Here is a 14,642-nt window from a genome sequence, read left to right on the forward strand (position 1 = left end):
AATGTAGACACTTATTACTATAAACTTTCCTGTTAGTATTGCTTTTGATGCATCCCATACATTTTGGTAAGCTGTGTTTTTATTTGTTTCAAGATATTTTTAAAATAACCTTTTGATTTTTGTTTGACCAAATTCAAAAGAATGCTGTCTTTTTTCAACATATTTATAATTTTAAAAAATTTTCTCACTTTACTACCTTCTATTTTTGTTCTATCATTGTCTGAAAAGATATTTATAATTATTTTCTTCTTCTCAAATTTGTTTTGACATTTTTTGGTACCTAACATGTGATATATCTTGGAGAATATTTTGTGTACATTTAACAAGAATGTGCATTCTTCTTCTATTGAAAGAAATTAAATTTTTTACTGGTAGGTCAGTTTTGTCTAGAGTGTTGTTCAAGTGAGGTATTTCTTGCTGATTTTTTTTTTCTCTCTGAATGTTCCATCAGGGTAGCTGACTATTTTGGTAGATACGTAAATAACCTCATGAGGAATGGAAATGGACTATGGAGGTAGAACTTGTTAGACTAGCATTGCTGCTGGTAACCTGGACAAGTTCAGTGGTCACAGCTAATGTTTCTTTCAAAGGTGAGAATGTTTGGGTAAAACTAAATGATAATTGGAGAGAAGGAGAAATGAGGAGGTGAGAGCAAATAATTTTTTTTTAAATAGCCTATGCAATGAGGATTAACTAATATTACATTGCTACCTAACAGAAGACTCAGAGTATGAGATAATGTTTTCTCTTATCTCAATTTTACAAAATGCCCAAATGAGTAAAGACCACTTCTGCTCTTGGAGCCTAATGATAAAAAATAGAGATGCGAACCTAGATGGCAACATTTCTCAAAATATCAATGGCCTTTTTTGTAGAAAGGAAGAAACAACAAACCTCAAACTAATATAAAATTGCCAAGGGCCTTCAGTAACCAAAATAATATTGAAAAAACAATAACAAAGCTGTTCGCTTGCCAATTTCAAGACTTCCTATGAAACGATAGTGAAAAAAGCAGTGTGATATTGGCAAAAGGAGATATAAAAGCCACAGAATAGAAATGAGAATCTAGAAATAAATTATCACATTTTTGCTTGATTGATTTTTCAACAAAGCACTAAAATCATTTGATGGAAAAAAAAATAGTCCCTTCAGCAAATGGTGCTTGGAAAATAGATATATAGTGAAATGTAAAAGGCCAAAGTTGGATCCATAACTTATACTATGTATAAAAATTAACTTAGAATGGGCCAATGACCTAAAATAAGAGCTAACAGTATAAAACTCTTAGAAGAATATATAGAGGTAAATCTTCATAGCTTTGGATTTCATAATTAATTCTTAGATTTGACACTGAATTCAAAAGCAACAAAAGGAAGAAAAACAAGCACATTGAGCTTTATCAAAATGAAAAAAAAAATCTCTTGTGCATTAAGGAACACTCTCAAGAGAGCAGAAAGACATAAAGAATGATACAAGTATTTGCACATCATATATCTAATAAGGTTCTTATATTCAGATATATAGATAACTTGTACAAAAACTCAACAATAAAAATACAGATGACTCAATTTAAGAAGTGAACAAAGAGGTTTGGTACAGTTGCTCATGCTTGTAATTCCAGAACTTTAGGAAGCCAAGATTGGAGGATTTCTTGAGGCTAGGAGTTCAAAACCAGCCTGGACAACATAACAAGTCCTCATCTCTACAAAAATTATTTTTTTTTAAATAAACAAAAGATTTGAATAAACATTTCTCCAAAGAATATATGAAAATAACCAATAGCACCTTAGAAGCTGTTTGAATCATTATTGAGTAAAAAAATGCAAATAAAAACCACAGTGAGATACTTCTTCATACCCACTTGGATAGTTATATCAAAAAAATTAAAACTAACAAGCGTTAGGGAGAATATGGAGAAACCGAAACTCTCATGTGTTGCTGGTGATGGTTAAATGATTCAACCACTGTGGAACATTTGATATTTTTTCAAGTAGTTAAATGTGGAATTATATAACCCAGCGATTTCACTTTTAGGCTCATATTCAAAAGAACTGAAAACAAGTTCCCAAACATACACTTGTGCACAAATGTTTATAGTATTGCTATTCACAACAGCCAAAAAAGGGAGACAACCAGAAAGTCTGTTAACAGATAAGTGCATAAAGTATTATTTATCCATAAAAAGAAATGAAGTACTGATAAATGCTCCATCATGGATAAACCTCAAAGGCATGTTAAGAGAACGAAGGGAGACACAAAAGGTCACATATCGTATGACTCTATTTACATAAAGTATTCAGAATTAAATAAATATACAGACTAGGAAAGCAGTTTAGTGGATGCCAGGGGATAGGAAAAAGGAAAATGATGAGTGCCCATAATGGGTATATATATATATATATATATATACACACACACACACATATATACATGCACACACACACTACACACACACACACACACACACACACACACACACACACACACATATATATATATATATATATAGAGAGAGAGAGAGTGATGAAAACATTTTGGAACTTCCTATAGTTGCTGATGGCATAACACTGTGAATGTACTAAATGATATTAAGAAAAGAGTAACTATTGTCTAAGTAACTTATAATTCTGAATACAGACATTCCAGTTGAAATATTAATGAATTAAATCAAGCAATGCATTAAAATATATCATAACCAAATGAGATTTATTGAAGAATATAGAGCTAAGTTAAATGTAGAAAATGTTCCCATGTACTTGACTAGAAAAAGTGTTAAATAAAAATAATGAAATTATATCAATAAATATCTTTCTCCAAAGGGCATTTGATAAAATTTAATACTACTGCAAAATCAAAAACTAAAGAAAACAAAAAAAACTTGGAACATGACTGATTTTAGCTTATAAATAAGATCTAAAAAATTTTTGCTCAGTAATAAATAATACATTAGAAAATGCTCGTTAAAGAAAGGAGCAAGACTAAAATACGTGTTATCACTACTATTATTCAACCTTGGCTGTCTAGCCTTAGCCAACTCAATAAGATGAGAAAGAATGATGGATTTAGAAAACAAGAGATATATTTGGAAATAAAAAATCAGTTGACAAACTATTGGGAATAATGAGAAACAGTAAAATACTCAAAAGCAATGTGAAAAGTCAGTTATGTATTGACAGAGTTGTGCAAAAAAGTGTAAAAATCAGTTGCATTCATATTCAGATATAATTTAAAAACTGACCTATTAATAACAAAACCAAACATTTTAAATGATTAGAAAGCAAACTAACAAGAAATATACACAAATTTTAGATATGTAATTATACAAATTTATAGATGAACTGAAAAATTAATAAACACCATGATCTTTGTGTGAAAATTTCAGTACAGCAAAGATGTGAAGTCTACCTAAACTAAGAAGAAAACAGTGACTATCTCTGTGGAGGAAGCATTTTTTGATGGTCCTTTTTAAAAGATTTACAAATATCAGATATTTTCAAATATAACAACATATTAATTGTCCAATTAAATTTAATAGAAACATTTTCTTGCATGCTTACATTTCTTCTATGTAATTGCAATTATTTTTACCTATATAGTAACTTAAGGGCTTTGATAATAATGCATTAATTCAATGGATTTTCAGGGAAAATTAAGGTTTTAATTAAGAGCCTGGCTGACTGAATTTCACAGGTGTCTGTGGGTTAGGAAATATTGGCCTGATAAATATTCACCCACCCTTTCTCAGTTGCTTGTCTTCTTTGTACTACTTCTGTTCTTTTATAACTAAGGTAGAGTTAAGGATAAGTTTTTACGGATGATAATATCCAAGGCAGTATGAAGTATGTTGAGTTATGGAACCTGTGAGTTTGAGAAGTACTTTGGACAATATTTGTCAGTTTTCATTTCTGCTGGCATGTTTGAAATTAGCACAAGTAAATCAACTATTACAAAGTCCACATAGTCAACCTATTTTATTAGTGCAACTGAATGGAGAAAACCTTTGCTGGTGTATGCAAAGCTGATTCTCTTGGTAACTTTTGTAAAGTGAGCAACGATTGCCAATAACATTGCTGTTAACAGCTGCTTACTTTACAAAATCAACACTGGTATGTGAATAAAAAAGCAAGACACTATTCCAAAGAATAAGGGGTACTTAAAAAAAAGTCAAGGATTAGACTGGGGAAAAATATTTGCAAAGTGCCTATCTGATAAAGGATTTGAATTCAGAATGATAAACCCTAAATAATAAGAACATAAATATTGTGACAAGAATGAAAAATAAGCAAACTATTTGAAGATAAACTTAGCCAAATAAAATATATTCATAGTAAATTCAGGTAAAAGTAATCTACATCATTAAAATTTAGGGAATTACAAATTAAAATTAACCAAGAGATAGCAATATGCAACACGAAGAATGCTTAAAAGTATAAGTGGATAAAAGAAAAAAAATTTTTTTAAGAAAAATTTCAGACCAATGAAACAACAATAATAAAACAGTTTTATTTATTTGGAATCATATATAACATCAATGAAACAGTTACAATTATTTTCAATTACAGAATAATATTCAGTTAACAGAACAACTATTTCCTATAAGCTGTATCAAGGACAACTGGCAATTAAAAAAACTACCATCTCTCTATATAACTGATTTGTGCTGTGCACAAATAAAAATCTGCTTTAAATTTCCATACTGTACTAGGAAAGGTTAGTGACTAATGAAAATTCAACCCGGAGAAAACTAAAGGAACATTTAATAGCATGTTCACTCTACAGTATAAAAATAAATCTTACACAACATTAAATTTCATTTTAAGAGGAATGAGTTTTGCACAGGGAGGTTAAGTGTTTCACAATTTAACCTGTACTAGCACCTACTTATTTGTCATCACCTTCATCATCTTCAGTTTCCTCATCCTCCTCATTCTCTTCTTTTTCCTCCTCTCCCTTTTTTCCTTGTTCTTTCAGCCTTGATGACTGCCCCATATTTTTGCCACATCAAGCTCAGTATACAACAATTAACTTTAGCTCAGTATGCAACAATTACTTTTTCATATGCTTTCTTCATCTTCACAGTCTTCCTTAAATAAGGTTGTTTGCAATCTGCAACAATGATATTACACCTCTCTCCAAGTTTCTTTGCGACATCACCAATGAATAGACCAGAGTGTTCTCTTTTAGTTTTGGTGATACTGAAAACAAAACAACAAAAAAAGCTGGAAGAAGCCTCTTGAGCACATTGGAATCCTTGAACTTTTTCTTTTTTTTTAATCTCCCTTTAGGAGGACTATCGTTTTGTATTTCTTTTAGACACAAGGCATACCTTGTATGCCTTTTGCCAGGTCTTCAAATGTCAAATGTTTTTTTATTTCTCTCTCTTTCTTTTGTAGATGGGATCTTCCACCTCTCCGTGAACTTAGAAATTTACTGAAGCATCTAAGTACTTCTTGTCCTTCTCAGGGCAAGCTTGCACAATGAATGCATATGATGGCGTTTTCCTTCTCAGTGTCTTAAAATCTTCTCCACCCACATTTAGTTATTTGCATTAGAGAAGCACAGAGTCACCCAGTGTCCATTTAGCTCTCACTTGCTTCAGCACACTCTCTATGGAGCTCAATGTACTGCAATGGCTATGAAGGTTCATTCAATTTTTAAAACAGGTCACCCAAGCAGCAGTGAGGAGAATATAATGTAGGATATAATAAATAGAAACAGCGAGATCAACTATAAGTCATGGTCACATAGACTCTATGTGACATATCATATTAGCTTAGATTAGAGGCTTAGGAATTGTAGTACAGATAAGTAGACAGATTTTGGGAAATACCATGAAGGCAAAGTCAACATTATTTTATGGTGTTACTCATATCATACATCAAATTACCCAGAGAGTAGAATTTCTAGCAACATGTCTGATAGGATGTTTTTATAATTAAACACCAATTTTTTGTTAGTTCTCTTTTGATTCATAAAAATAGCTCTCTTTTGAGTACTAAAGTTCAAACAGATAAAGGGTGATATTTATCTGGCCGTTTTGGTTTTATAATTTTATTCCCCTCTTTTTTCCAAATCTCTCTCTCTTTTACCATATGACATCGTCTGGTCTTCTATACTCACCACTTCTATTAATGGTCAGTATAGAAATTGTTCCTTTTCTCAATAATTGTATACTACTTATTTCCTTATTCTGTTGCTTTGCATTTGCAATCTAAGTCAATTTAGCGACATTTTTGACAAGTATTTCTATACATCAAATTTGTGCTCAGTTTCTCAACCAAAAGCTGAACACACAGAGAAAAGAAGAAAGTAAACATAGATGCAAGAAATTGACAATACAGTATAGAGGCAGATAGGTGACCCAAAATGTAGTTGTTAATGTGAATTGTGCTGATGGAGGCTTCTGAAATTTATATCTTTATTTATTCATTCAGTACATCTGAATGTATTGGAGTAGTTAGAGCACTCATAGCAAAGCAAATGGAGGAAAGAAAAGAAAGAAGAAAAAAGTAGAGGAAGAGATTCTTCGTCAATTAGATGACTTTGGGATAGGGAGTATAATTCCAAAGAGATAAACTATAATCTAAATATATGTGACTCCAAAAAGCAAAAAATTACCTTTAGAATATTTAAGTAAAACATATAAAATAATTAACGAAGATGACTTATTTGTTAATCTCTATGTATCCTGTATTTTCTTTTTTCATGTATTAAGAATATCTAGAAAATTTAAAGTGAGTAAATAATTGAGAATGTTTGTGGTAAAGCGCATAGGGATAATAAGTTGTGTTGGGGCTGACTCAGACCATTGGCTTCTGGTACAGTGTTTCTTCCATTTTACACTGTTTAGCTGGAAGGTCTACCAATCCACCTTTTTTTTTCCTTTTTTTTTTCTTTTCTTTTTTTTTTTTTTTTTGAGAAGTCTCACTCTGTTGTCCAGGCTGGAGCGCAGTGGCTCAATCTCAGCTCACTGCAACCTCCACCTCCTAGGTTCCAGCTATTCTCCTGCCTCGGCCTCCCAAGTAGCTGGGGCTACAGGCACACGCCACCATGCCTGGCTAATTTTTGTATTTTTTCGTAGAGACGGGGTTTCACCATATTGGTCAGGCTGGTCTCAAACTCTTGACTTCATGATCTGCCTTCCTCAGCCTCCCAAAGTGCTGGCATTACAGGCGTGAGCCACCGCGCCTGGCCTCACTTTCTTTATTATTAAATCTACTCAGCTCTTCATCTCTTAAAATTTCAACACTTGGAATAAATCTTACCAAGTTTCAGATTTATCAAAATGAAATAAAGTAATGATCACTTTACGTCATCCCCGAGGCAGAATTTAAGATCTTAACTTCTTAGCTTTCAGCAACCTTTGTTATTATAGAGTATTCAGTTTCTGGCATTGATGTGTTTACATGAACAAAACCAACGACCTTGTTACAGTGGTTTTGAAAACTTATCTATTATTTAATATATATCAGAATTATCTTTATACATAAAAAATGTTGCCATGTAAGTGAAAAACAGCAGCTTATTAACAATAAAAATATGAGGTTCAAAGAGTGAGATAGGTATGAATACACATTTTAGCTTTGCTCCATAACTAATAGTTGTCTTCTGCTTACTCCAAAACTGTTGGTATTTTTTTAAGTCACAGGGCCTATTTTCTTCTTACCATGTAATCACATCTGCCTCATGAGACTTTAGTTAAAATCTATGTATTGTATCCCCAGGTCAAATTACTATCCTAAGTTATATCATCATCTTAGACGTCTCCCGTGAAAAATAAAACTGTGTTCCTTATTGACTGGCATGACTATCTACACAGTTGCTGAAAACAGAAGCCTGGGATACACTGGGTTCCATCCTCCTTTAATATTATTTAATATTTTTGTTGTACTTGATTTGATCAGGCTTACTCAATTTCTACTCCATGTTACCTTTTGAGAGACTAACATGCTCAATAACACATTTCTAAGTTTAGTTGTAATATTTGTCACAGTCCACATCTCCTGTTGAAATATAACCCTCAGTGTAGAAGGTGGGGCCTGGTGGGAGGTGTTTGGGTCAGGAGAGTGGATTCCTCATGACTGGCCTGGTGCACCCCATTGGTGATAAGTGAACTCTGGCTCTGGTCATTTAAAAGTGTGTGGTACCTCCCCTCTTTAATGTCTCTTGCTTACTCCTGCTTTCACCATGTGAAGTGACTGCTCTTGTTTTGCCTTCTGCCATGATTGAAAGCTTCCTGCGACCTCCTCAGAAGCAGATGCTGCTAAGTTTCCTGTACAGCCTGCAGAATCATAAGGCAATTAAATATTTTTTCTTATAGATTACCCAGTCTCAGGTATTTCTTTATATGAATGCAAGAACATCCTAGTGCATAAGTCATCTATAAATTTCAGGCTTTTTCTTGTGAATTAAGTCTCCCTAATTAGTTTCACTCAAAAAAATTTGAAGGAAAATGAAACATTAACTATCTTCATGTGGCCGTGGGTAGTACTTGTTGACAAATGAGATTTGGAAATGCGATACTTTCTGGAGGCAGCATTTTATGTCCCCTTCTCTATTGCAATGGTGTAAAACTTGTTAGATGTAGAATTACGGATCTCGTTTTTAATTATTGGACATCAGCTTTGGGGAAAGGCAGGTGAAGCAATAGCTACTGCTTGCTTCTGAATACAGCTCTGGTTGTGGCCTCAGAGACAGTACTTTATTTAGCAGATCAACTCTCTGTTGCTTTTGTGGTCCTTCCAGAAGGTCCAGGCTAAAATATCAACATTTAGCCTTTTCGTGTTTGTATTAAATCTTTTTGCTTTTAAAATACTCAATCATTTTATTTTCTGTTTTCTTCTCTAACTGAATTCTGCCTGATGTGCTTGCCATTCTGCTCACTAAGTTCCACTGCTTCTGTCTCCTAATTACTTTTCCCTATCCATATCCATCACTAATATCAGTCAAAATTAACATTTTTCACAATGTTTTACCTAGATTATTAGAACAGCCTCATCAGTAACCTTCTTTCTTGTTGTCTTGCATGTTTTAGGATTCCAACAGTATGCCCTTTTTAAAACAAAAACTGATTGATTATAAAATATTTTATAGCTGTAAAGAATTAGCAATTCATAAATAACGCATAAAAATAAGACAAACACATCAAACACATAAGGATTTACCAGTCAGGATAAGAAATAGAACATTTCTGATATTGTTTGCATATAAGTCCCTGCTGAACCTCATGTTGGAATTTGATCCCCAGTGTTGGAGATGGGTTATGATAGAAGGTATTTGGTCATGGGGCTGGTTACTTCATAAATGGTTTGGTGTCCTGTGGTGAGTATTGAGTGAGTTCTCACTCTATTCGTTCATGTGATATCTGGTTATTTAAAAGAGTGTGGAACCATTCCCCTTTCTCTTTTCCTCCCTCTCTTGCCATGTGACAAGCTGGTTCCCCTTCCCCTTCTGCCATAAGTGAAAGCTTCCTGAGATCCTTAGCAAAAGGAGATATGACACCATGCTTCTTGAATACCCTGCAGAACCATGAGCCCAATAAACCTCTTTTCTCTGTAAATTACCCAGCCTCAGGTATTCCTTTATAGCAATGCAAAAATGGAATATAATATCAATGACTTCGAAGCTCCCTATGATTCCTCTTCCCATAGATAACTCTTTAGATTCAAAAAATAAACTCTTGTGATTTTTATTTCTCAGATCTCTCCCTGTATCACAGACTGCATCTTAGGCCCCCCTGGTAAATGGGATATATCTCTAGAGCCCTTGTTAGATGAGACTTGTCCCTCAGATTTCACTGTTGTTTGTGGTTTGTCTCTAAGGAAGCCTTAGTATATCTTCTCTATGAGTTTCTTCCCTCCATGCAGTGGACAGAGTCATGTACTGTCTCTCTGGTCCTTTTGTGATAAGAACCTGTTGTAAAAATCTAAATTATAGTTAGATTTTAACTGTGTTAAGAACTGTTGCTAAGGTCTCTGATATGGTTTGGATCTGTGTTGTCACCCAAATCTTATGTTCAGCTGTAATCCCTAATGCTGAAGGTGGGGACTTTTAGGAGTTGATTGGATCATGAGGGTGGTTTCTCATGAATTGTTTAGCACCATAAACCTTGATGCTATCCTTGTTATAGTGAGTGAGTTTTCATGTGATGTTTGTTTAAAAGTACGTAGCACATCTCCCACTTGCTATTGCTTGGCCCATCTGACACTGCCTGTTCCTTCTTTGCCTTCTGCCCTAATTGGAAGCTTCCTGTGGCCTCCAGAGAAACAAAAGTCACTATCCTTCCTTTACAGCTTGCAGAACCATGAGCCAATGAAGCTTCTTTTCTCTATTAATTACCCTGTCTCGTTTATTTGTAACAACATGAGAAGGAACTAACATAGTCTCAATGGGTGGAGACCATCTGTATAATTTCCTCACTGGGCCTGGCCCATCTATACATCTTCCATTATCTTCTATGGGGAAGGCTTGCCTGTCACCCACAATAGGTAGCGGCAGCCTCTGTGGCTTCACCCATGAACTGGATCAGTCTCTAAAACCCTCCCTCACCGTATCCTTGTATGGGCGGGGTCTGTCTCAAAGCTGCCATTGATGAGGCCAGTTTAAAAGGTTAACCATACAGAAGGCCCAAGTAGGACAATCCTTGGTTCATCCACGTGACCATCTTGGTTATGTCTGTGTTTCCCATGGCAGTGCAGGAAGCAGATCAGAGTGAGAACATCCCAGTGCTTGCTGTGCACCTGCTGGCACCCACAGTGCTTCCTATGCACCACTTGGCGAGAGGGGCTCATGGAATTCATTTACTTCTATTATGCTGGCAAAGTCTACTACTGATTCCACCATGCAGAATTCCTGCATCTGTACTATCAAGCCTGTGATAAAGTTTGGACCTCCTTGCCTAGGAGTGGAAGTGAAGGATGGACAGAGAAAGTGGCAGGTCCTCCTGACAGCCACAGATGGTGTGCATCCTCCATATAATATTCTCCCCTGAGTGTATGGAGTCTGAGGGCTGGCACTGGCACATAAGTAACTTCCACAGCTTGAATGTAAAGCTTCTCTAGGAGGGTGGGGCTATGTCATGTTTCAGAGGCATCCCCACTGCTGCGCCTGCTAGAAGATCCCTCATATAGACTATTGTGATGGCTGTTGGGAGCACATTGGCAGGTGAACATGATAGGACTGGACAGAGGATTGGATGGACAGCTGGGCATCAGGATTTCTTTTGTCTTCCTGGCCACAGCTCCACTGTACCCTATGTTTTGTCTAGCCTCTGCACCAAAGGCATATACTCTTCTCTGCAAGTCCTACCTGCAACATTCTCCCTTATACCATACTTTCTAAATCCCACTTACACAACACTAGGCCAACACTACACATCTAGAACTACCTCTAGAATATGTTCTAATTCCCATTTCTCAGGGCTCTACTCTAAGCCTAGATTTTATTACCCTAAACAATAGAATATTCTCTTTCATTTTCCTCTAAGAGCCGAAATCACTTTCTACTTTCCAGCTAAACCCTACTCTCTAACTCATAAAAAATTTCTATCACTGCTTCCTTAAAAAATCAAATTGCTTTTCATTTCGTTCACTAAATGCACATATATCTTAAAAATCATTAAAATTTATGTATTTTGGAACTTAAATGATATTATATATTCATTCGATAATTCCCCTGATAGTTATTTATATTTTATACACAAACCTATAGTCTGTTTAGGTTCTCAGCTATATATGGATACACAATCCTGTAAATCTACCCCAAATTATTTAACCATTCCCTTTTTATTTAATATTTTTTACATGTGTCTGGTAGACATATCAAAGATAATAATGCAGGATTTTTCTCAACCCCTTTGCTAAACTTGTGGAAAGGGTGGCCTATTTGCCCCACCATGCTCAACACCTTGCGGGAGGGATCACATGAATGAGCAAGTGTGGGATCTGACTGGCTTCTCCAGGTGCCTACATAGAAGCAAGCTCTGTGCAGGGCCTGTGGCCAGACCAGGTGTGTCAACTCAAGGGGAATGAGGCAGTGCCCAGATGAGGGTGCCCATGACCTCAAAGCCTGAGAAGGGGTGTTATAGTGCTCCATCCATTCCACTGCCTGTGGATGACAGCATGTTAGCAGCTCAGTTAGCTCCTTGACTTGTCACGTGGGGTGGCTGCCCTCCTCTGGTAAGCGGAAAGGGCCAGTGTCACATCATTTCTGAGTACCCATACTAGGTGGGTCCTGAGTTCTTGTCCAAAGTCCAAGAAGAATGAAGTCATTTGAATGACTGAAGGATGGTGAAGGCATTTAATTATATTGAGTGATGAAAATGACTCAACCAAGAAGAGAGCTGGAGAGGGAATGGGAAGGGCAGGACGTGTTGTCCAAAATCAGGTTGTCTTTTCCTTGAAGTCAGGCTGTCTCCTCCTCTACTCATTGAGTCTGGGGTCTTTATATGCACATAATGGGGAGTGTGTGATGATTGGTTTATGAGTATGCAAAAAAAGGGTAAAGTGAAGGCACCACTCAAAGGTGGGCACAACAGCATAGAAAACCAATTAGGAAAGGGTGGGTATATGTAAAATAGGTGAAGGGTGGGGAACAATCAGAGGAAAGCACACCAACAGAAAGACAAGTTCTCAATTTGATCTGAGGGTTTTACTTGTAGCTTGGCTTTGAGGCTTCAAACTGTCTTTGGCTTGGAGGTGGGGTTTCACTGGATACCTGCCCCTATCAGATTAGGAATTTTGCTGCCTCCTGTCTCTATCATTTACCCCCACTAAAGAGATACATCTCACTGCCTTTAGAATAGGGACAAACACTGGTCTTAACTGCCTCCTGCTGACTAGGGGTGTGCTATTTTGAAAAAAAAATAGTGGTTGGATCTTCCTCTGAGGCCTATCCAAGGGTCCATGGTAAAAGGGAGCCATTGTCTGAGGCTCTAATTACATGACTGTTTGAAGTTTGACAGTCTCTAGGTGAGAAGAAACAATTCGGGTTATTAGAAGGCATATATCAAAAAGAAACATGTGGGTAAGGACAGCTCAGAAGTCCCAAGGCTGCCTACCAGCCTGGATTACTGATGGCTATAGTTATGCCTGCTAAGATCTGGGTGCATGGGGCTTGGCTTTGATTAGCTTCCTTGGTCTTATTTTCCCAAACAAAGAATGCTTTGGCTATGGTCACCCCTATTGACCTCTATCACCTGGCAGGATTTGCAGGATAGTTGGTCAGAACTATAATATTTATCTAGATTTTCACATAACTCGTCCTTTCTGTTTCTTCTGAGCTGCAGCTGGCAATCACTAGTTGGTTCACAGAAATAAGCACGGTTAGTCTAAAATGTTGGCAAAAACTTAAAAACAATGAATGAGAATGAATGTTTTTCAAAATTTAATGACAAGTATATGACGAGTTTTGAAACATAACTTTTCTCTCCAATTCTCATTTTTGTTAAAAACAAATCATAATAGGACTGAGTTGTTTGCAAAATAAACTTTAGTCCTATACTTTGACTGATTATTTGCATAAAGTTCAGCAATAATAATTATTTTTCATATAGGCATTTAAAAATGGCTTTGATGGAACTCTATTCCACAAGGAGTCTCAGATAAGACTTTTAAAGCTGAGCCCAGCCATGGGGTTGTACCCTCAAATGCCTGTGAGTTGGGTGAATTCCTCTCTTCTTGAGGTCCCAAGATAACATGGGGCTCCTGGGCCTGATAGAAAGTGACATTCTTTACTTACCACAGGTTAGGAACCCTGTACAGAGAATGAGTAGACAAGTTATGAGGAAAGTTTTCCCAAGGGGCTTTTATTGGTTCTGTAAGTCAAGCTTGATTCCTTAAAGGGAATCACACCATTCCAGTCAAACCCTTGGTAAAATGACCTGTTTCTTCAATTGTGTCTTGTTGCAAAAAAAAAAAAAAAATTCTTATTGCACCAATGCAAACAACTATATCACTGTAGGTTAAGAATTCTCAGACGTTAGAACATTAGAAATCCCATAAAATTGTGGGACACCTATTAATATCATTGATAAAATTATAACCTGAGAAAGGTTAAACCTTATTTTTCTTTTGGCAGTCCCATGTGACTAAACATGTCAAATAATCCTGTTGATTTTTTCTTTATTTTGGATGCTCCAGGGGCCCTCTGTAGCATTCTAAAGTTAAGGGTTGGAAAAGACAACCTTGAAACTGAAGTTTGATTTGGGGAAACCTATTCAATATGTTAGAAGTTTAAAACAATTGATACCATAAAATAAAATTCCAGATTACTATAAGTCATTTATTTTAGCCAGAATGATGACTCAAAAATTTTAAAACAAGGGAAAAACCTTTACTTATTAAAAGGGAAGACTTAACTTTCCAAACAATCTATCTTTAGTATTACATAAAATTCCTGTTCAACAGACAGAAAGCCAAATTTTACCTTTGCATTAATCACTTTTTAGTAGTCTCAATTGCATGTTATAATGGCAACTCTTAGCAATTTTTAATTTTAACATAAAACCTGGAAAGTTATTTTGAATTATTTAAAGATAAAACCTGAATGTTTTCAGTGTAGTTAAGGCAATAATAAATTTTATGTGTTGTAAAATTAGATTCCAGAAATATTAAATGCATTCCTATAGTAATACAGGTCACAGA

The sequence above is a fragment of the Sapajus apella genome, unplaced genomic scaffold (genome assembly GCF_009761245.1).
Source record: "Sapajus apella isolate SASKATOON/1434 unplaced genomic scaffold, GSC_monkey_1.0 scaffold104, whole genome shotgun sequence".
NCBI classification, from domain to species: Eukaryota; Metazoa; Chordata; class Mammalia; order Primates; family Cebidae; genus Sapajus; species Sapajus apella.